The 21,243-nt window shown below is 34.8% G+C and overlaps 1 pseudogene; it reads left to right on the forward strand.

Annotated features, from left to right (window-relative positions):
• Positions 1 to 508: 508 nt before the first annotated feature.
• Positions 509 to 2,894, forward strand: LOC123568050 (phosphoserine aminotransferase pseudogene; annotated as a pseudogene).
• Positions 2,895 to 21,243: the final 18,349 nt, after the last annotated feature.

Genomic DNA, 21,243 nt, shown 5'->3' on the forward strand with positions numbered 1-21,243 from the left:
CATCTAGGAAACGGTTACTTTTGAATTCCCTGGCCTTTTATATTTTTGAATGCAAAGGAAATCTGTTAGTTGTTTGACTCTTTTTCAGTTTGCTGGAGACTTAAATTGAGCACCCAGTGCCATTTACTGATTCTCACTACTTGGAAAGAAAATTTCCAGAGAATAAAAACAGAGTAATTTCCATGAATTCTCTGGTAGTTTCTTTACAGAAAAATCATAGAAAATGGATGCAATTATTATTATATCCCCATTACTAAGTAATAATTATTGACACATGTCACTTTACGTTATCCAGCAATTTCTTTTCCAGTGAGAGAATTGAGGAACTGAAAACTATCGCTTTGCCACATTACTCAGAATCACAAAACTGGCTTTAAAATGGTGTTAAAACTACACTCCATGTTTCCTGACTCCTAAGCTTGTGTTTAGACCATTTCTTTACTAGGGTGCCTAATAGATGGACAATTGAAAAGGATCATTAATTTTTTTCTTCAGGACAATAGGGTGTCATTTAAATACCCAGAAAGAAACAACTTGCCCACTGTTATACTGATTCCCTGAAAGACTTCAAAAGATGAAGAGTTTACAGCCAGAGTATTCAATAGGCCTTGGGTCAGTGTAGAATCAGAGTTACCTTTATGTTTTAAAATAAATTTGACTTTAATTAAATTTATATATCTGCTTCTTTGTTGTCTGCTTAGAAGACCAGGCAAATCATTGTAAGTTTGTGTTCTCCACTCACTTAACCACTTATCTGTAAGAATTACCTAGCCGGGAATGCTAACCCTTCACGCGATTGGTCTTCCTTGGTTGAGTCACCGCCCTCGCTGCCACACCGTGGACGCCCCGAGGCAGGTGGTCAACTTCGGGTCTGGTCCCACCAAGCTGCCTCACTCAGTATTGTTAGAGATAAAAAAGGAATTATTGGACTACAAAGGAGTTGGCATTAGTGTTCTTGAAATGAATCACAGGTCATCAGATTTTGCCAAGATTATTAACAATACAGAGAATCTTGTGCGGGAATTACTAGCCGTTCCAGACGACTGTAAGGTGATTTTTGTGCAAGGAGGTGGGTCTGGCCAGTTCGGTGCTGTCCCCTTAAAACTGATTGGCTTGAAAGCAGGAAGGTGTGCTGACTATGTGGTGACAGGAGCTTGGTCAGCTAAGGGCTGCAGAAGAAGCCAAGAAGTTTGAGACTATAAATATCGTTCACCCTAAACTTGGGAGTTACACAAAAATTCCAGATCCATGCACCTGGAACCTCAATCCGGATGCTTCTTACGTGTATTACTGAGCAAATGAGACGGTGCATGGTGCGGAGTTTAACTTTATACCCTATGTCAAGGGAGCAGTACTGGTTTGTGACATGTCCTCAAACTTCCTGTCCGAGCCAGTGGATGTTTCCAAGATTGGTGTGATTTTTGCAGGTGCTCAGAAGAATGTTGGTTCAGCTGGGGTCACTGTGGTGAATGTCTGTGATGACCTGCTGGGGTTTGCCCTCTGAGAGTGTCCCCCAGTCTTGGAATACGAGGTGCAGGCTGGAAACAACTCCTTGTACAACACGCCTCCATGTTTCAGCATCTACCTCATGGTCTTGGTCCTAGAGAGGATTAAAAACAATGGAGGTGCTGCAGCCATGGAGAAGCTTAGCTCCATCAAATCTCAAATGATTTATGAGATTACTGATAATTCTCAAGGATTCTACGTATGTCCAGTGGAGCCCCAAAGTAGAAGCAAGATGAATATTCCATCCCTCACTGGCAATACCAAAGGAGATGATGCTTTAGAAAAAACATTTCTTGATAAAGCTCTTGAACTCAATATGTTGTCCTTGAAAGGGCATAGGTCTGTGGGACGCATCCGGGCCTCTCTGTATAATGCTGTCACGATTGAAGATGCTCAGAAGCTGGCCTCCTTCATGAAAAATTTTTTGGAGATGCATCAGCTATGAACACATCCTAACCAGGATATACTCTGTTCTTGAACATACAAAGTTTAAAGCAACCTGGGGATGGCTACAAAAAGTTAACAAAGTATTTTTCTCAAATGAATATGTTTATTGTAGATTCTTCTTTTTTGAAAGAACAACAGCAAAAGATCTACAGCTCTGTAAAGCTGGTGGGACCTAACGTTCACCTTAATTCTGACTTGAACTGGAAACATTTTTAAAAATCTTCTCGTTGCTTTTCTAACAAATTCTCGCTTATTTTGCCTTTGTTACTACTTTTTCTAGTTAGATTCCAAATTTGCTTGTAGACTTAATAATGCAAGTTGCAATTAATTATTTCTGGAGTCATGGGAACACACAGCATGGAGGGTAGGTGGGGCCCTCTAGGTGCTGAATCTAAACATCTGTGGGGTCTCCTGGGTTCAGCGGCTGTGGATTCAAGGTCACCATTGACCATTGGAGGAGTAGTTTAAGAATACGGGGCAAAGGGCAAACTGTATATCAATCATTATACTGTTATTACAAGAGAAGTGACATACTTTATATATGTTTATATTAGCAAGGTCTGTTTTTAATACCATATACTTTATATTTCTATATATTTATATTTCTAATAATACAGTTATCACTGATACATGTAGAACTTTTAGAATTTATTAAATCTTTGACCTTCTGCATTATAGCATTCCTTTAGCAACAGTTGCACCCTGTCCCCAGTCTTCCTCTTTCTCTTTTTAAGCTCCTTTATGACAAAGATGCAGAATTTCTTGATTAATTTTTACCATTCTTTCCGTAGGTAGAAGAGAAAGTTGATTGGTTGGTTGTTTTTCAATTATGCCATTAAACTAAACATTTCTGTTAAATTACCTTATCCTTTGTTCTCTTTACTGTTTTCTTTGTAATGTTTGATGATGAGAGTGATACTTTGCTGAAAAGTCTTTCCCCTATTGTTTATCTATTGTCAGTATTTTATGGTGAATATGTGGAGAACATAAAGGTCCTAAAACATCTAAAAAAATTACCTAGGATGGAATAAGATGGAAATGATAGCAATGAAAAATAAAGTTGCAGTTACAGTTTTGAGTTTTTCTACTTTAAATTGCATTATGTACCTACTAATGAAGACTAAGAAGTTTATTTCAATATTAAAACTGTCCCCATAAATAATGAAATAGGAACGCCTGATAGTATAGCTAATAGTATGTAAGGATATTTTTATATATTTACTTTTAAAAATCAAAATGTATATCTTAACTCAGTTTTGGTATCAAATGGCTCATTGCTGTCATTTAGATTCTTCAAGGTAAATTTTACTTGGTGCTGATAGAAATTTTATTCATGATTTGCTGATAGTAGAAAAAAAAAGCTGATTTTTTTTTTCTTGCATGTAACAAAAGCAAAAAAATACAGATATAGACCAATGGAACAGAACAGAGTCCTCAGAAATAATACCACACATCTACAGCCATCTGATCTTTGACAAACCTGAGAGAAACAAGAAATGGGGAAAGGATTCCCTATTTAATAAATGGTGCTGGGAAAATTGGCTAGCCATAAGTAGAAAGCTGAAACTGGATCCTTTCCTTACTCCTTATACGAAAATTAATTCAAGATGGATTAGAGACTTAAATGTTAGACCTAATACCATAAAAATCCTAGAGGAAAACCTAGGTAGTACCATTCAGGACATAGGCATGGGCAAAGACTTCATGTCTAAAACACCAAAAGCAACGGCAGCCAAAGCCAAAATTGACAAATGGGATCTCATTAAACTAAAGAGCTTCTGCACAGCAAAAGAAACTACCATCAGAGTGAACAGGCAACCTACAAAATGGGAGAAAATTTTTGCAATCTACTGATCTGACAAAGGGCTAATATCCAGAACCTACAAAGAACTCAAACAAATTTACAAGAAAAAAACAAACAACCCCATCAAAAAGTGGGCAAAGGATATGAACAGACATTTCTCAAAAGAAGACATTCATACAGCCAACAGACACATGAAAAAATGCTCATCATCACCGGCCATCAGAGAAATGCAAATCAAAACCACAATGAGATACCATCTCACACCAGTTAGAATGGCGATCATCAAAAAGTCAGGAAACAACAGGTGCTGGAGAGGATGTGGAGAAATAGGAACACTTTTACACTGTTGGTGGGATTGTAAACTAGTTCAACCATTATGGAAAACAGTATGGCGATTCCTCAAGGATCTAGAACTAGATGTACCATATGACCCAGCCGTCCCATTACTGGGTATATACCCAAAGGATTATAAATTATGCTGCTATAAAGACACATGCACACGTATGTTTATTGCAGCACTATTCACAATAGTAAAGACTTGGAATCAACCCAAATGTCCATCAGTGACAGATTGGATTAAGAAAATGTGGCACATATACACCATGGAATACTATGCAGCCATCAAAAAGGATGAGTTTGAGTCCTTTGTAGGGACATGGATGCAGCTGGAAACCATCATTCTTAGCAAACTATCACAAGAACAGAAAACCAAACACCGCATGTTCTCACTCATAGGTGGGAACTGAACAATGAGATCACCTGGACTCAGGAAGGGGAACATCACACACCGGGGCCTATCATGGGGAGGGGGGAGGGGGGAGGGATTGCATTGGGAGTTATACCTGATGTAAATGACGAGTTGATGGGTGTAGCACAGCAACATGGCACAAATATACATATGTAACAAACCTGCACGTTATGCACATGTACCCTACAACTTAAAGTATAATAATAATAAATAAATTTAAAAAAAAAAAAAAAGAATACAGTCTATAATTATCACTTGCTAGCTCCAAAATACAAATTTTTCTAGAGTTTTATTTGCAAATTATATTTCTCTGGATTCAAGAAATATGCAAGAGAATAGAAAAGAAGAAAGAGGGAGAGAAAAAAGAGGGAGGGAGAGGGAGGGAGAGAAAAAGAAAGAGGGAGTGAGGAGGAGGGGGAGACAATAGGGTGGAGGTAGAGGAGATGGTAACCAGGGAAAGCACAATGTCTCCTAATGCTACATTCTTCTCTGATTAAAAGATAAGAAAGAATAAAGAAAGAATTATTATGTAGTCTTAAATAATTATTTCCAATGTGTTTTGCATATAACACATAACATGTAACTACTGTTAATTGAAGGTTCCTATCCCTTCCTCTTCCCCTCCCTCTCACATATCACTTTCTCTTTCTCTTGATTTCTCTTTCTGTTCTTTGAATATTTCCATTTCCTTTCTTTCTAATCAAATGCAGTCTATTCACCTGAATTACAATGTCATGCTGACTTAAGTCTTTTTGCTTCTTTATCTTTCTTTATCTTTTTCTATCTTTTCACTTTATCTACAGTGAAAAAAAAATCACTGTACCATAGAAAATCCAAATTAAAGTAAGAAATTCATGAGGCATAAGTGATTCTGATTCTTTTCACCAATATGTAGTGGGCTCTTTTTAAGCTATGGAGGATCTTTTGAAGGACAGTGGAATATTTCTCTTGCAGACAGATCGATAGTAGAACTGAAATAGTAATGAGAACAGTTTACATCAGAACATGTACAATTAAATTTGGTTAAAAATGTGTAGGTTACATGGGAAATATTTCCTTCTTGTTAAAAGGTATATAGTATTTTAAGAACATGAAGTTTCTTATTACAGCATTTCATGTTTGGGAGAAGATTAAAGAATATTGATATATCCAACTTTGAGAATCTAACTTTCATTTTCTTTTGAAATTTTTCAGTATTATAACACTCTTATGTTTATTATTTCCCTATGAAACATTTCTGAAACATCTGCTGAGTTTTAAATATTAAGAGATATTAATATTACAAGAAATGTATGGTATATTCTTGAGGTAACATTAAGAGCTGCTTCTTATTACTAAATGTTTATAACTGTTATTATTTGTAGATATTCACTCAAATATACAAAAAGTATGTCCCTATGAATAAAATGAATACTTTCTATGTATTTGAAAATTACATTTTAAATTATTCTTATGTAGCACATTTACCAATGTATTTCACTTATTATATGCAGAGGATACTTGAAAGTCATTTGGTTTTGTTTTTATTCAAACATGATAAGTACAGAAAATAAATGCCATTCAAACTGTTTGATCTTCCATTTTAACTTCGAGAAGAAATTGAAGTTGCTTAAAAATTTTTTTCTTGACATATTGCAGCTAAAGTTCTTCAATTTATGCCTTTAGTTTGCAAACATTGAGGGAAATTGCCCAGAAATATTCAGCTAGCTGAATAAGTTAAGACCTAATGTGCTTGAAGAAAGATGTTTTGAGAGTATCCTTTTGGGGTGATGTTCTCACCAATTTACATGCAAGAGTGAATTTGTATCGTTTAAACTAATTTTCAAAATGTTTGACAAAGACCAGCATTATCTTCTGCTCAGTAACCTCCTCTAAAAGTAGTCACATTGTTCATGGAAATCAAACTGCTGAGTTTTCTTTTGCTCCTTTTAAGGGCTTTTGATCCTTATATGGATATAAGAACCTGTTTTGTATATACCGTTAGACAAAAATCATGAATATTAAGCCATTATTTTTACATTAGCAAGTTTTCCCAAGGTGGGTTTTTAACATTTTAAAGACATTTTGTTTTGTGTGTTACTCTCTTTTTGTCTAATCACCTCCAAAATTATGAACACTACAAGAATAATACATACTGAATAACAAAACAGCTTGAAATATTTATAACTAAGAAAGCAACTGTTAAATGTTCATAAACAAAGTTGTTTGGAGACTCCTTTATTAATTTTTAATTTATCTTCAGTCAATTTCTCATTACTTCCAAATTCCTGTAGGGGATTCTGTTAATTAGTCATATGTAAAATATTCATTAAAACCAGCTTTCTATTTTCTTCTTTTATTGCAAATTTACATTTCTAATCTTATAACCAAAATAAATGCCATTAGGTAGAGGAACCACATTAATTTTGATCAGCCACCTAAAATAGAAGCCCATACAGCAAAAAAAATGGTAATATAAAATAGACTAATATTGAGGTACTATATTGGTTGATCACCCTTTTGCAATAGCAGATGGATATCTAGTTCATGTTTGAAAAAATATCAATACTACATAAAATCGAGTATATTTGATTTCTAGTAAAGTAATCTAAGATGAAGTAATAATAATTTTGTATCTGTATACTTTTGCACATTAAACAGAAACAACATATAGTTTAGTTAGGGATTCAAATTTAGTCAACAGCGACAATGTTGACATTAAATTTAAATCATTGAGTAGCAAAAGTTTTACTGAGTTTCTTCAGTTGTTATTTGTTTTAAAATATTTTACTTGTCTTTCCTTACTATGCCTTATGTACTTTTGATTCTGTGCTGCAGATAGCAAAGTAGTATAGGAAACAGAACATCAATGTGAGCTTAGTATTACTAATACAACTGTTGACTTTTCTCCTAACATAGCATATCTTAGTAAAACAGTCATACAAACATCTCTAAAAGAAATATATGTCAGCAATGTGAGAAAAGTTTGCAATGCCAGGCATAGTATTTTCAGAGTGAAATTCTTGGTTTCTTTGAAAACTCTGAAGACTTCTAAGGATTTGGATACATCTTAGAAATATAAGAGTTTGGGTACACCTTACAAGTCTAAGAGTTTGGATAGACCTTAGAATTATCCTAACATAACTCATCTCTTCTTAAAGTCTATGTCCAAATCTTAAGTCTTCAGTCATTAATCAAAATATGTAAAATATAACTACCAGATTAGAAAGTTTACTAAAATGAAATAATATTATTTACTGGAAAAAGTGGGAAAAAACATATTTTTTGGAAGGAAAATGTAATTACACTCAAACAAATATAGCATATTTTGTTTGCTCTTATGCAGAGTGGAAAATTTATTGCCAAATCAAAGTCCTCATGAGTGACCACACATTTACAGCATAGAAATATTTAGTAACATTAAGTGCAGGTCTCAAGGTTCTAGCTCTGTCTTCTGAGATTAAGTCAAAAAGTAGGCAAAGATTTAGGTAGCACATACTGCTTCAGTAACAAAACCAACTGAACTGATTGTTTAGAGTTATACATATCAACATTAAAAATATATTTGTTTAATAAACAGAAAACCTAACAGAAGACTGAATTTGAGGAAGACAAAATGGCAATATTGAACCAGATCTCTAAGTAATAGATGGAAATATATTCCAAGAAATAGTTAATTATAGTACCCAATGGCCAATCATTACAGTCCACGTGCCAGATTAATTTTACCTATCAGTCAACATTCTTTTAAAATAGTTATTCTCCTAAAATCCCACCTAACCTGATTATTATCTAGCCTGCATTGATTTCTACACTTGAACCCAAAAATATTGTCATTCCACAGTAATATACACATCTAAACTAATCTAACTAATCTACCAGTCTAACATTGTAATAATTTTTTAAAGGTTGACTTAACATGCCTTGCTGGCAAAGAATTTATACTTGCCCTCTACACATTAGCAGTCATGACTGCACAGTTGCATGATTTTTTAGTCTTGAAGCAGCCCAATCATCAAGTATTCCCTAACTTATATAAAGCCCTTTACCATATCTTAGAGTCTTTTCTTTATTGGAGTCTATAATTTCCCTTGATCATGTACTGTGTTTCTAGCTTGAAAATCATCCTCATGTCTTAGATGGTGGAGTGAGCAGTACTAAAAGAAGAAGATGGAATTCCATCATCTCTTTTACCGGTGAGGACTTTGAGGTCAAGCACAAGTATACTCAGTGAACAGAGGGTCAGCTGGACCTGGAGCCACTTCACATGCCCATTCTCCATTAAAAAAAAAAAATTGAAAGTAAAAAAAGAGATTGGATAGTGTGTGTGAGTGAGTGTTCTACGAGAAGAAAAATAAAAACACCTGGGTGTTTAAGTTCTACCTCAACCTCTACCCTGAGGCAAATGTTTAAAGTTTCCTCATCTGAACAAGGCAAAATAATTTCCTGCTTTGTTCCACAGTGCTGTGAGGCCCCAGTAATACATACATAAGCATACTCTAGTATATAAAGATAAGTCATAATAATATAGTAAATTACACCATCTGCCCTTTGTTCTATGAGTTTTTCAAAATACTCTCAACATAGTCCATCATGTTGCTGAACTCAGTTACTGAAACTCCTCAGATAGTTATCTTTCTAAACTTTATTTCAGACAAAATATAATGAGTTTTTCTATAACCACTAATGTTTTGTCCCTAATATGTCTTTGTTTTATGCTCAGTATTTAAAAAGAGTTTTTAAAAAAACATGTGTTTGCGCACACACATGCACATGTGTGTTTTACAGGAATACTTTGACCAGTTTAGTTTCCTGTAGAAGTGGCATGGTAGCTTTCCCAAAGAATCAATAACGACACTGTCTCAGAAATGTAAGAATTTTTTTTTTTTCTGAAAGTATCCTCAGCTGTATCTGAAAGACGCTTTCAAATTCAATCTGTGGTTCCTTTTTGGGTACATCTCCCCACAACTAGAGTTTCCCATTTAAAATATTGCCATATGCAGCAGGCTCTTGCTCCTACAAAGACTGTGTTTCATCTTTACCAAAATATATTCTTCATTTATTTTGAAACAAAGAAACTGTGAGCAAAAGCAGTGTCTGTTAATAAAGAACACTTACATTTTACACTATTCTAAAAATGTTTTCTGTCCCATCTTTCAATAGTTGATAGGAAGCTGAGTATTTTGAAAACAAAATAAAACAAAACAAAATGGCATAATGCAACTTGAGGAAATCATAAAATATATTTTGTTTTACTGTTTGCACTATGAAAATCAAAGCAAACTACAGTTATTATTACGAATATATCTGGTTTTTCCAATAGATTTATATGAAATAGTTACTCATAAAGTTATATCTCAACAGTTTCAAAAGTATCTGCTATCTCAAATATTTTTAAGGAAATGATTAGTGATCAAATGCATATAAAATTATTAAAAGGGCAGTTTTTATTAAGAATATAATTTGTTTTTGTTTTTATATTTGTAAAGAATCAACTAAGCAATTATATACACTACACTAAAACATACTCACAGTAGAGCAACACAATTAAATATTGTATCATATCATTTGGTTACACGGCTAGTGTTTTATCATAGCAAATGATCTTTTCTTCACTATACAACAAAAAAGAAAATGTTATTATCCACCACCACTTTAAACACTAGTAACAACTTATGCACAAAACTTCACGGGTGTAAAAAGTAGTGTAAAACATTTAGAGATATTTTTATTTACATTAAAAAATCTTCGTAACTTAGGATTCAGGTTGAAAAGGGTGGGATTTACAACGGAATTAAAGATTAAGAATTCATCATTGCAAAATGACACTTCTTTTGACAGCATAACTCAATTGCTACTCAAAAATAAATCATTTATGTTTCAAATGCTGTGAATATTTATTTAGTGTCATACCTGTCATTTGTTTGATTTATTTCCCCAAGATTAGAGAAGAACAACTGTATACCTCTTATCACGGAGCCAAAATTATTTCTGGTAGCAAAAAAATCACAATGGCATGTACCTTAAAATGAGCAGCAGAATTCTTTTGTGTGATAATAAATCACAAAAACAGCCAACAGAATTCTCCTGACACCACTCAATTTGCTCTGAAGCCATTATTTTATAAAATATCATTCAAATGCAACATTAGAAAAATCTATCCAGGCTATTTTACAGGATGATATTTTTATCACATTTAATAAAAACAAAAGGAGTCAAATTCCCAAGCTATTTCCAAAATTTAACTCACAGTGGGGTCTCAAATAATATTTTTGTGCCTATATTGTCATGCCTGTACCAATATTTTCCCTAGGATCCACTCATAAGGATGCCTTAAGGGTCTGACATGAATGCCGGAACTGATCATAGGTAGAAATTGAGAAAAAATTCTAGGAAGTTAAGACAGACACTGAATTAATTGAGTTAGACATCTAAATTAAGGCACTACCAATTTGGGGTAGAAATGAGTCTTATTTTAATTAGATTACAATGTACCTGTAAATTAATATGCCAATATTTTAAAACAACATGTGAAATTAACTTACCTCTGAACTAACACAGCTTCAATTTTATCATGTGGTTGGGGATCAGTAGATTTTATATATATATATATATATATATATATATATATATATATACACACACATACACATACACACACACACACACCACATTCAGCAGAAAAAATGTTTATATATATACACATACATATCTGTATACATATATGTATATAAAATGTACATATAAACATTTAGATATACACATATACGTATGCATGTATACATATATATGTTTGTGTCTCTGTGTGTGTGTGTGTGTGTGTGTGTGTGTGTGTGTGTGTATAAACATTTTGCCTGCTGAATGACTTTGGGCAAAGCATTAACACTCTGTAAAAAGCAATGATAATTTCTTATCTTGTACTATTGTTGCCAAGATTGACCAAAGATGTATGTGAAAGTTGCACCGTCACACAAAGCTTTATACTAATATAATGGATTACTGTGCTAATGGTAGTGATTAATATTTTGGGCCAATTTAACCAGATTACATTTTCATTCAACTTTAATGCAGTCTTTGGTAGTTAATCCACCCTGCATAAACCAAGTAAAATATATAGATTTATCAGATAATTTAATATTTTTATACATAATAGATGTACATATTTTTGGAGTACATGTGATAATTAGATATATTCATGTAATATGTAAAGATCAAATCAGGGTAATTGGGATATTCATCACCTTAAATATTTAATTTTCTCTTTATGCTAAGAACATTCAAATTGATAAATCTGAATCTTAATGAAAATCTGTTGGCAAAAATAAAGTAATGAATTGGCACACAAATCAATGAATGCATCATGGTAAGTGGAGTGTATGCTGAAGTAGGTAATGCATTTGGGGTTCTAATCACTTTATACATCCTCCATTTGGTTTCTGTTGGTCTGTGAAATATATGGATTGGATTATAGATCCACCAATTTTCTATTTAGCAATAAATTTTCTTATTTATTTACAAAATAAAAAAATCAATGTTGTTTTATAGATCACAAATAACATAACAATACTGACAGTAAATTGTACTTTTATGAGTCAAACATTATTTCATAGCCATTAGCTCCAATGGTCTTCAACATATCCACCTCCCCCTAAAAAGCTGTGATGTGAGAATGGTAGAACAGACATTACTACCCCATTTTACAGAAAAAGTCACTAATGCCAATTAAGGTTATAAGTGTCAAGAATAAAACCATAAGATGTTCAATTGATACTGGAGTCCAGATTATTTTTTAATTTCAAGAGAAAAAAAGAATTTCAGAATTCCTTATGATAGAGGAGTGCTGGAAATGGAAGAGCATGGTCCCTTTAAATGATACAGAAGGAGGGAAGTGCTGGGTGTAGGAGGGCATGGTCCCTGGCTAGGGCTCCACTCCCATGGACCTAGGTGAGGACAGGCACTGCTGTCATTTTCCCCAAATGTTGTGTTTCCCAAGACCACCCTGACCCACCACATCCCCATCCTGGGCCTATAAAATCCCGAGACCCTAGCAAGGCAGAGACAGAGGCAACTGGCAGAGACAGAGGAGCTGTTTGGCAGAAGACACAGGTGGCTGGACTCCAGAGGATGTCAATGGGAGCACGCTGGCAGAAGAGCACACTAACAGACGAGGGCACACTGGCAGGCCATCGAAGGGCGGGATGAGGCAGAGTTTGACCAGGGCAGTTGGAGGAAAGCTGGGGCTGCCAAATGGCCCAACTCTGAGGGAAAACCATCTCCCTTCTGGCTCCTCTATCATCGGAGAGCTACTCCCACTCAATAAAACTTTGCACTCATTCTCCAAGCCCACATGTGATCTGATTCTTCCGGTACACCAAGGCAAGAACCCAGGATACAGAAAGCCCTCTGTCCTTGTGACAAGATAGAGGATCTAATTGAACTGGTTAACACAAGCTGTCTATAGATAGCAAACTAAGAGAGCACCCCGTAACACACGCTCACTGGGAGTTGTAAACATTCACTCCTAGACACTGCCATGGGGTTGCAGCCCCACAGCCTGACCATTTGTATACTCCTGTAGAAAGGTCTGAGCAGCAGAGCACTGAAGAAGTGAGCCACACCCCCTGCCTCAAACCCTGTAGGGGGACAAGCAAACTTTTCCCGTTTCACTTAAAATATCTTTCTGATAAATGAAAAAAATCACTGATCATAGAGCATGTTTATTTCTATTAAAAATAAAATTTTCCATGAGTTAAAAGATAGATTAAAATATAGATTAAAGTGCTTTATTTCACTTATTAATATATAAAAGCTAGAAAATTAAACATACGTAGTTTTCATTAAATATTTTTAACAAATGGTGTTAAAATAATTATTCACTGAAGTTTTTAGATATTTGGCACTTCTCCTTAGCAAGTTCAAATAGCACATCACCCCCCCCAGAACTAAAATATATATATATATATATAATTATTACATGACATTTAAAAGTATTAGTGTTTTTTTCTCTGGATTTAAACATGAATAAATAAATCATATTATGTCTGCAAAACCTCTAGAGTTGGCAAGAATCAAGTTTAGTCACATTCATATTTTATTTTAAAGCCATGAATTCACTTAATAAAAATGTACTCATACAATTAACAGCAATTGCTTTTAGATATAATAATGTTTCTCTGATTCAAAATAAACATTCATGAGCTATGTTAAAATATGTAAATCAACATTTTAGGAAAATGATCTGTAGCTATGTTTCTGAATATTCATGTCATATGTTACCAGCTTTGATACAGTTCATGAAATTTGAAATACAGCGATATAGACTGCACCATTTATATGTCAAAGACATTTTAATGCTACCTCTTGAAACTGTTCTACTACTGATTTTGTGGTGAAAAATAATACATTTAAATAAACTACAGGTAGCTGAAAGACTACCACAAATTAAGACACAATAAAAGTTATGTACCTCTTTTAATAAATTCAGTATAGGAAATTCATAACGAGTTGTAAATTTTCCTTTTGTCATTGGGTGACATCAAATAATGTATAACTGTCACAAGACTATTAGCATACAGACTGAGGAAATAGTTAATAACAAATGCTAACAAATAAATAAACTTTCTAGTACAACTTTAAACTTATTCTGGACTCTATTCCTTATTTTAGGAAACTAAATTCAGAACCGAGTGAACATATGTACTGCATTTTAACACCTATGTTTGACAATATTTGTGAAAATAAAATGTCAGAATAATAGTTTTTAAGGGCACTGGAACTTTTAAAACCAAGAAGTGAACTGAAAAGGAGAAAGGGAGGGAGAGAAGGAGGAAGAAAGAAAAAGAAAGGGAAATGGGGATGGGAGGGGTGCAAAGCAGAGAGCAAGGAAAAAAATTCCTGATGCCTTAATCAACAAACTGGCCTCCCTTTGCCTTGTGTTCAATCACATGGAGGAGTTTGTCAGTTGGCAGGATGAAGAAGTAATTCACAGATTCTGCACATTCCAGTCATAATCACAGGAATGAATTTTGGACTTCCTAAGATGTCACTGAGAAGATGTAACTTGGCATAACCCATGTGGAAATTCATTTCATCTGTTTTCATTTTATTCTATCTATCATGTATTTTTGATGACTAAATGGGAAAGAAAAAATGAAATTCTACCATATGAATTGCTGTTAAATATCATTTTAGCTATCAGTTGTCACACCTGCTATTTGATGCATTTCAGTCAATTGACACAATTATAGATTTTTGTAACCTGTATCATTTGCTGAAGCCTTATTTATTTTACAGTAGATCCAATTTATTTTATTCAAATGTCTTAACAGATGCCAAATATTTGTTTCTCATATATTTAAATATTCTTCAGTATAAATCTGTAAGGTATTGAATAATATGCCTGTTTTTAAGCTAAAAGGAGTCACTATTTTTCATAATGTCATGACAGCTCTGAAGGCTCTCTTTAGAAACATCCAGGTCGGCACATGCACTTAGATTTACACACGATTTCAGAACGGTTTTCTCATTTTTATTTTTATTATACACAAATTACAGTTGTATATAATTATAAAAGTGATGTTCCACTTTTTTAATACAACATGGAAAGAGTAAATTAAGCTAATTAGCATATTCATCGCTTCAAATATTTAACATTTGTTGACGAATACATTAGAAATTTACTCTTAGCATCATTGAAACATACAGGACTCAATTATCAACTATATTCACCAGGCTGTGCAATTCATCTAAAAAAAAAATAAAACGTATCCCTCCTAACTCAGGCTTTGTACCCTTTGACTATAATCCTTCCATTCCCCCCCCTCCCAGTTGCTGGTAACCACCATCCTACTTTTTGTTTCTGTGAGTTCTATTGTTTTACGTTCCACATGTAAGTGAAAATATGTGGTATTTGTCTTTCTGTATTTGGCTTATTTCACTTAGCATAATGTTTGCCCATTCCCTCCATATGAATTTCAGGACGTTTTGAGGCTTCTTTTTATCTCTTCACAAGCTCCTCTCAAGTTCTGAAGCTCTATCCATTTTCTATAGTTAGTTCTGTATCAGTTACCTACAAAATTATATTATTAGACTTATATATCTATTTCATTTTTATAAATATACATATATTATATTTATATATAATCCCATATAGGATTAATCTCTCTTAAATACAACACAAAGATAAACAAAAGCAGATTTTAAAAGATGAAATAAAGATACAATGAACAATATTTTATTGATTCCTTATTGAGATGACTTTAGAGCATCATTATCTTTATTCTTGAGATTAATAAATAATGATAGTGTATTACGTAAAAATCTTGTTTCAAAAAGGGATCTTGAAAGTTTAGGTTTTTGGCTAAATTTTTGTTAAATCTGATGAGTCACTGTCTTTACCTCTAAATGACTCATGCTGGAAATAGCAGAAGTGTCAGCATCCCACTTTCAAAATGAGCTGTCTACACACACACATTCATACATACATATATGTGTGTATACATATATATGTATGTATGTGTGTATATATATGCACACACACACAATACTAGGTTATTAATGTGTACTTTTATGAAGATGGTTTTCAATCAAACTTCTGACAATTTCTACCTAAACAGGAATTTCTCATTTAGATGGCGAAAACAAAAAATACCTCTATGTGTAAATTTCCATTCACATATATTTTAATTTCTTTATGATTGGCCTTAAGTAATTAAAAAAATATTTTTCTCTTAATTTAGTTAAATATTTCCTAGGTTAAGTAGTTTAAATGTACAGTTTATTGGAAACAATTAAGATGGCCAGGCATAGTGACTCACGTCCCTAATCCAAGGGCTATGGGAGGCCAAAGTGAGAGGGTTGCTTAGAGTTTAAGACTACCCTAGGCAACAAAGCAAGACCCCGTCTCTACAAAAAATAAAATCACAAAATTATCTGGGCATGGTGGCATGTACTTGTAGTTCTAGCTACTTGGGCATCTGAGATGGGATGATCCCTTGAGCCCATGAGTTTGAGGCTGCAGTGAGCTATGACCACACCACTGCACTCCAGCCTTGGTGACAGAGCAAGACTGTACAAATAAATCCATATAATTAAGATGATTTCCTGGACTTCTGTTTCTACACTTGCATTATATCTTATTCAGATCTCTCTCTTTGGCTGCATCATTTGATAAAAGAAAAGAAAGAATAAAAGATAATGCAATCTCCTAACAGAGATACTCTCTTTTGGATTTTTCCTGCCAAATATATTTTAATATTATGGTAAAGTTTTATTTAGTAAAAAATATTTCATGTCATTCATTACTCAACATTCGCTTATTAAAATATATTTGAATACATAATATTTATGAGCACTATTCTGGATAATGTAGATGTCTTTTTTAAGAGTTGATATCTGCTTCCCTCCTTTATATAATAACTCTCAGTCTTAAATTAACTGAATTGACAGGGTTACACCCAAATTTCCTCTGGCAGCTTTTTCTTTTAAATCTACTGCAAATACAATTTCTCCAAGTCAATAGAAAATAGATAATCCTTATCAACCACAAATAATTACTTAACTGTGTATGAATGGGCACATAAGGGTCAGTCCCCACCCTCAAAGCCTGAGTTTAGAATAAATCCTGGAAATAGTGCTCAGTTTATCAGGGAATATGAAAGTTGACATTTCTATAGTTAACATGCTTTGTCTCTGGTACTGATAGAAAAAAAGAAAAGACTGATCTAATCACTCCACTGTTCCAAATTACATCATAGATAGTGACTGAAAATGAAAACATACTTCATAGACCTACTCTGTAAGGTTTCTATTTTGTGCTATGACAAAGTATTTAGGGAGTGCAAATGATAGATAGATGTGAAGTACAGAAGCGAAATGAATAGTTACTTCTTCCCACCAGAGGAGGCACTTTTTTTTTTTATCGCAACAATTTATCATGAAAGACATGGTGATTTAAGAGGAAGCATTGAAACTAAAGTCGTATTGCAAAGGAAGTTAGCAAATTGAAATTATGACTAAAACGCCAGTAAACAGAAGCTTTTGTAAATGCTTTGGAAGAGCATTTTTGCGACTGATTTTAATATGTTGAAATTAAACTATTACTTAAAAGGTGAAGAAGTGAAAAAATGTACAAGACTCAGAATACCTCAGGTCAAAGGGAAGAAGGAAGCTTAACCCTGACTTAGAAATTACTCGCATATTTCACTCACTGACTTTAGAGTATCATTACCTGTATTCTTGAATGAGATTTGCAATGAACGTAAGTATATTATGTAAAACCTTGTTTCAAAAAGAGAGCTTGAAAATTCTTTTTTTGGCTAAATTTTTGTTAGATCTGATTACACTGTCACTAGTTTTACCTTATAAGATTATCAATACTTGAAATAGTAGAACTATCAGCATTCCACTTTCAAAACCAGTAGTCTCTCTCTCTCTCTCTCTCTCTCTCTCTCTCTCTCTCTCTCTCCCCTTCTCCACACACACACACACACACACACACACACATACACACACACACCCGGTGAGTTATGTATTTCGTGAAGATGGCTTATCAACCAAACTTCTGACTGGGTAGAATCTTGCCTAAACAGGAGTTTCTCAGTTGGTTGCTGAAAATAAAGTACCCATACATGTGTATTTTTATGTGCATATATTTTAATTTATTTAGGTATAGTTAGCCCTAAATGTTTTAACTTTTGCTCTCTTAATTTAAGTAAATTAAGAATTATTTAACTTTTTTTTGGATCATTTGACCAATATTTTGGCAAATACTGACTTTCCACTGCCTAAGTGTCTGGTAAATATTTCTTTTCTTTCCATTCAAACATTTTAGAAATAAATGCAAGTCTAAGTTCAGAATCTAAAAGCTTAAAAAGCAGATAAGTTTGATTAGTTCTATTTTATTTTATTTTATTTGCTTTTCAATAGCTATTAGTGTTTAGAAAGTGTTATTTCAAGCCCATATGTGTTCCAGAAGACCTCTAAAGACAAATGTGTATAATAAATTATCATAAATGCCAAAATTACAAAAGGGAAACCTGATTTTGACTCAAGAGAATTGGGTGTGGAGTCAGGGAACCAAAGGCTGTTCCACACCAACTACATAGAACTGAATGGAAAGGAAAATCCTCACTTTTCACACCTAACTAACAAAAGGATCAGAGACTACTCCGTTTGCAAACTCCATTTTTTTTCTGCATGACGGATGAAAAATTGGTTGTCGCCAGCAAATCAGACTGATTGTGGGTAGAATCTTCCTTTGCAGCTTTGTAACTTCACTTCAGCCTCTGAATGGTTGCTGTCCACAACCAATCAGATTGATTGCGATGAGCCTTTATTTCCATGCAACGTATAACTTTGTAACTTCACCCTAGCCTCTGATTGGTTGCTTCTTGCAACCAATGAGATGTTTGCACTGGAGTGTGACCTTGGTAACTTCATTTCAGCCTTTGGTTGGCTGCTTTCTGCAACCAATCAGACTGATTGTGGGTTACCACTTCATTTACATAAAGTGAGCATGAAGTGGCCAATGGGAAACTTCTAGGGGGTATTTGCACCCAAGAAGATTCTCTATCTGGGCCCTGGAGCCCTTGCTCGGGTCTGCTCCCACACTGTGGAGTGTACTTTGATTTTCAATAAATCCCTGCTTTCATTCTTTTGCTGCTTCATTCTTTCTTTGCTTTGCAGGGCATTATGTCCAATTCTTTGTTCAAAACACCAAGGAACTGGACAACTTGCAGTCACGACCCTGTACTGGTGACACTTTGGACAGAGGAAAGTCAATTTTTTAATCTTTCACAAACTTTACCGCATGTAAAGAACCTCTTCTACAAGGCTCTTAAGACACAGAAATGGAAAGATATAGCTCAGAAACTTGGGAGGTCGCTTTAAAAAAATGAGATCGTTAATGTACATTTTCAATACAGCATAGATATGCTGTAATAAAAGTATTTTTAATATGCTGTGAAAGAAGAATAAAGTGTCTCAATCTGAGAAATTTGTAGGGAAATCAGCCCAGAGAAGGATATCTATAGGTGAGACATTGCCAGATCATAGAAGTTTCCCAAAGCAGAAACCAACCCTATCCAGCCCAAGTTGAAAGGGTGAATACAGTCAGTCAGGATACTTCTGTTTTTCTGATCAGTCATTGCATTAGGAATGGCTGCATGAAATGATACAGAACAACATTAGGAGAAATATGTAGGCAGAAAGGTCCTGGGAAAAGTTCAGGAGAAACCTAAAAATGTGCACACATTTTTAGAAAATGTGCAAAACTTGGGGAGGTTGCTTTAACTGAACACAGTCCAAAGTTTACTCAGAGTTATATTTTGCATTTGCAAGCTAAATGACTTAACTTTACTAATTGATCAAAATAATTGTGTGTGTGTGTGTGTGTGTGTGTGTTAGTCTGTTCTCACATTGCTATAAAGACCTACCTACCTGAGACTGAGTAATTTGTAAAAAAGAAAAAAGAGGTTTCATTGACTAGCAGTTCCATAGGCCATACAGGAGGCATGGCTTGAAGACCTCAGGAAATTTATAATCATGACAGAAGGCAAAAGGGAAACAGTCAAGTCTTACATGACTGGAGAAGGAGAAAGATACAGAAGGAGGAGGTGCCACCCACCTTTAAACAACCAGATCTCATGAGAACCCATTCACTATCACAAGAATAGTAAGGGGGAAGTCTGCCTCCATGATCCAATCATCTCCCACCAGGCTCTTCCTCTAACATCAGGAATTATAATTTGACATGAGATTTGTGCAGGGACACAAATCCAAACTGTATGATTCTGCCCTTGGCAATTCCCCAATTTCATGTCTTTCTCACATTGCAAAATACAATTATAACTCTTCAATAGTCCCCAATTCTTACCTCATTTCAGCATTAACTTAAAGTCTCATCTGAGACAAGGTAAGTCCCTTCTGCCTATGAGACTGTTAATCTAAAGAGTTAGTGACTTCCAAGATACAATGAGGGTATAGGCATTGGGTACATATTCCCTCTCCAAAAGGATAAATCAGGCAAAACGAAGTGTTACAGGCCCCATGAAAGTTCACAACCCAGCAAGGCAGTCATTAAATATTAATTCTCCATACTAACCTACTTTGACTCCATGTCTCATATCTAGGCCACACTGATGCAAGAGGTGGGATTTCAAGGTCTTGGGCAGTTTTGCCCCTGTGGCTCTGCAGGGCTCAGACCCCAAGCTTGTTCTCAAGGCCTACCATTGAGTGTCTGTAGTTCTTCCAGGCACATGGTGCAAACTCTCAGTAGATCTACCATTCTGGGTTCTGGAGGATGGTGACCCTCTTCCCACAGCTCCATTAGGCAGGTGCCCTAGTTGGGACTCTGTGTGTGGACTCCAATCCCTTATTTACCCTCTTCACTGCCCTAGTAGAGGTTATCTATGAGGGCTCCACCTCTGCAGTAGACTTCTGCCTGGACATGCAGGCATTTCCATACATCCTTCAGGCTCTAGGCAGAGGCTCCCAAGTCTCAAATCTTTCCCTTTTCACACCTGCAGGTTTAACACCACATGGAAGCCACCAATGCTTATGGCTTGAACCTCTGCAGCAGTGGCATGCAATGTATCTAAGAAGGGCACCTCTTAGCTACTGCAAGAGCTGGAACAGCTGGGATGCAGGGAGTAGTGTCCCAAAGTTGTTCAGGGTAGCAGGGCCCTTGGCCCAGCCCATGAAACCATTTTTCCCTCCTAGGCTTCTGGACCTGTGACTGAAGAGGCTGATGCAAAAGTCT

The sequence above is a fragment of the Macaca fascicularis genome, chromosome 1, assembly GCF_037993035.2.
Source record: "Macaca fascicularis isolate 582-1 chromosome 1, T2T-MFA8v1.1".
Classification (NCBI taxonomy): domain Eukaryota; kingdom Metazoa; phylum Chordata; class Mammalia; order Primates; family Cercopithecidae; genus Macaca; species Macaca fascicularis.